Source organism: Triturus cristatus, chromosome 5_1, assembly GCF_964204655.1.
Source record: "Triturus cristatus chromosome 5_1, aTriCri1.1, whole genome shotgun sequence".
NCBI classification, from domain to species: Eukaryota; Metazoa; Chordata; class Amphibia; order Caudata; family Salamandridae; genus Triturus; species Triturus cristatus.
Window position 1 is genome coordinate 88,524,633 of NC_140587.1, and position 3,939 is coordinate 88,528,571.

A 3,939-nucleotide genomic window follows, 5' to 3' on the forward strand; every position below is an offset into this window, starting at 1 on the left:
CACACCACTCTGCAGATGGCGGGGGCGGCGTTCCGCAGTCCGCCCCGTCACGTGACCTGAGGCTACGGCCTCCAGGCCCAGCGAGGCCTACTCGGAATTACGGCGGCCCTCTCCTTGCGGAGGGCCGTCGTGGGGGGCAGACAGGCTCTGGGCCCACACCGGGGGGCGCCCCGGTCGCTACGACGATGGCGGGGCCCCGCACCACCCCCGGGGGCCCTGGAGATGACAGCGGTGCCGGGCTGCGGTGGTGAGTGGAGCTATAGTGCCTCAGGGGAGCAGGGCAGGCCACACACGACAGTGGCAGTTCCACTACAGGCAGGTCAGTTCACCCACGCTGGGGTAGGGCAGTTCAGGGGTCCCAGGTGGAGACAGGGAGCGCAAGGATGACACAGCGCTGGTGCCCGGTTGATCCCCCAGCAGTTCTGTGTGACTTTACAAGGTCTTCTTCGGCGCTTGCTGGTTCCTGCGCCCTTAGGAGTTAGTGTCTTGAGGGGGGGTTGTTTGAGTTGGTGGCTGTAGCTAGGTTAGTCAGTCTCTGCAGGTCATCCCTGGGTTCCCCTCCTGCCGGGCCAGATCAGTGGGCTAGTTCAGTGTTCCTTACGCAGCTTAGAAGGCAGCACCTAAGCCCTGTCACTCCCAGTGGTATGGGTGCCTGACTAGGCCCTAACGCCTAAGTCTCGTGCGTGGGTTCCCCCAGGTCAACGTCGCCCCAACTAACTAAAAAGTTTCCCTCCTTTCCTTAAGTATGCCCAGGTCAGGTGGCCACTCTCTAAGGTGGGAAAAGCAGACCTCGCCCTTATTCTAGAAGGTTCCAGGAGCTTCCCTAGTCTAGCTATGGGGGAAAAAGGCGGGCTGGTGTGGCAACAATGTTTAGGGTCCCAGCCAGCTCCTGGCAACTAGGGTGCTACTAAAAAGACCACTCCGCAGTAGCAGGGGCCTGTGGCAGCCATGTTGGGAGAAGAGAGCACCTGCACCTTAGCATTGATTAGCAATGGGAAGGCGCTCGGAGACCTAAGGCCAACAAAAAAGAGGGTGGAAAAAAATGAGGCAAGGGCAAAAACACAGGGAAAGACCACCCTAGGGCTGAGAGGTCTAACAAATTAGAAGAAGGGAAACATTGAAAGTACAAACGAGATAAGCTAGACTACAAACTTAATGAATATATACGTGAGCAGAGGTGTATGCCCAGCGTAGAGTACATTTTAAGAAGACCACTACAACCTCATCAGAAGAAAGTATAGTGTCAGATGCAGAGTTGAGCGCAAACCGGACAGATCTAAGTCTTTTTTATCCCAGGTAGGGGAGACAAGCCAACCACCAGGGACAACAAAAAGTGGAGAAAAACAAGGAGAAGATGCCAGAAAAAGCACGCACACAGAGCCAGAAACCAACCTTATCGTGAATATTTCAACTATGGAATAACCAAGGAACAACTAAGCATCTTAACCAAAGGATCGGGTTTGTCCCCATGTATGACACTAATCTACCGGAATGTGAGATCTCCTTATTTAAATTTATGAGAGTATTACGTTTGAGGCATTTTTTTGCAAATGTTCTTCCACCAAGACCTGACAACCATGAAGCGGAGTTTCTAGAATTTAAAAAGAAATCCAAATTCCAAGGCACACTCTTCCATAAGGTTCTGGACTCTTTTAAAAACTTGGCGAGGAAAGATCTTTCAAAACTGAACATGATAAAATCCAAGAGAGGTAAGTTCACTGTGCGAGACAGGAATATTCTTCGGTCCATTTGGAGCTACCCAGAGATCGTCACCCAAAAAGCAGACAAAGGTGGAGCCATAGTGATTATGGATAAATCATTTTACACAAATCATGTAAATGAACACCTTACAGATTCCGTGACATATCTTCTCCTCAGTCAGGATCCTACGTTGGAATTGAGTAAGACACTAGAAACTATTCTTAACAACGCATTGGAAATGGGAGGAATCTCATCCTCCACTAAATCCAAGGAGACCACGGTTGTACATGCTCTGACAGGATGCAGTACCATTTTTGAACCTCTTGGTCAGTATCTCGATTATTTTCTCCAATCATTTGTCCAAAAATGGACATCATATGTGAAGGATACAACCGACTTCTTACTCAAACTTGAGTCAGTTAAACCTGACAGGAAGACTCTACTATGTACAGTAGATGTGAAATCATTGTATACATCTATCCCTCATGCAGGAGGTATGGAAGCTGTGGAGTGGGCGCTCCTGAGTCAATCTGAGATAAGGCCAGACAAAATGTTTTTGTTAGAACTTCTACACTTCTGTTTGCACCATAGCTATTTCCAATGGGAAGAACAGTTTTATCTCTAATTGATGGGTACATCCATGGGTTTCGCGGGGGCCCCTGCGTATGCAAATACCTTTATGGCAAAAGTTGAGGCAGATCACATTTACAAGAATCAGGAATGGAAGGAACATCTTTTATATTGTATGTACATTGAAGACATTTTCTTTATGTAAACCAGCAGTCAGGAGGCATTGGAGCGTAAAATTGTTCAACTTAACACACATGACAAACATATTCATTCACATACAATATAAGTGAAACATCCATAGCGTTCTTAGATGTTCAGATAACCATTGAAGATATGGATATACAGACAGAGGTCTTTCGGAAAGAAACAGACAGAAATAATGTGTTACTGTACCACAGTTTTCACCCCCAAAATCTTCTTCAGAACTTACCTTACTCACAGTTTTTACGTATTAAAGAGATTTGTTCAAGCACATTCACACTGGAGAAAAATTTACAAATTCAGTGCCAGAAATACACATCCAGAGGATACTTCAAAGAAATTTGGGATAACGCCATTCAGCGTCTGGAGAAGAAGGAACTCAGCAGATTATTGCACAATCAACCTTGTGAAAGACAAGTGTTTGTTTCTACATTTTCAACGAGCTCAAAGAAAATCAAGAGCATAATTATTCATTGTCGGGAACTTTTACAGAAAGAAACAAATTTTAATGGGTTATTCATACACAAACCATTGCATGCCTATAACCGATCTAGGAACTTGAAAGAACTATTGATGGTCACTCCAACAAAAAGCACCCAAGAGTTTAAAGGCACTAAGAAATGTTCAAACTGTGTGCACTTCAATAATGTGATAATGGGGAATAAGATACAGCATCCGCTCACAGGGGAGTTAATCAAGCTGTATCACAACTCAGACTGTAATTCACATAACATCATTTATTGTATCAAATGTCCGTGTGGACTACTCTACGTTGGGAAAACTGAGAAAAAAGTAAAAATTCGTAAGTCAGAGCACAGAAATACAATTAGAACTCGGAACAAAACTAGCAGTCTGGCAGTACATTGGGTAGAGGCCCGTCACACTATTGCACAGTTTAAATTTCAAATAATCGAGAAAGTTGAACAACTTCCAGGGATGGATCTCACTAGATCCTTGCTCCAAAGAGAAGTGTACTGAATTAGGAGACTCGACACACCAGACCCCAGGGGTCTAAATGAGAAAATTGACTATGGTTGTTATCTATGATATCGCATATGATGTTGTGTTTATATCAAGATGTATTTATGACATGCTTTTATATTATGCTTTTGTAGAGTACCTCCCTTCGCATTCCTCTTGGTTTGTTTGTATCTCTCCATTTTTTATTACATTTTTTTATCTATTTTATTTTTTTGTTTTATTATTTCTTCTTCACTCCAAGGGACAGTGGGGATACTTTGTTTGTAGTAGGCTTGATGAAGTGGCTGTAAGATGTTAAGGATAAAAAGACTTTACCAAGATGGCGCTCACGATTTTTCAGTGTTTGAGCAGCATTTACCATCATGGTGAACATGGTAAAGGTAGCGAAGAGTCCGCTTTCCATTTCCGTCCGGTAGGGGTGTTTTCACTTCCGGCATGAGTTTGTGGTCATATACGAAGGCAAGCTTTGGGTCCTCTGAATGCAGA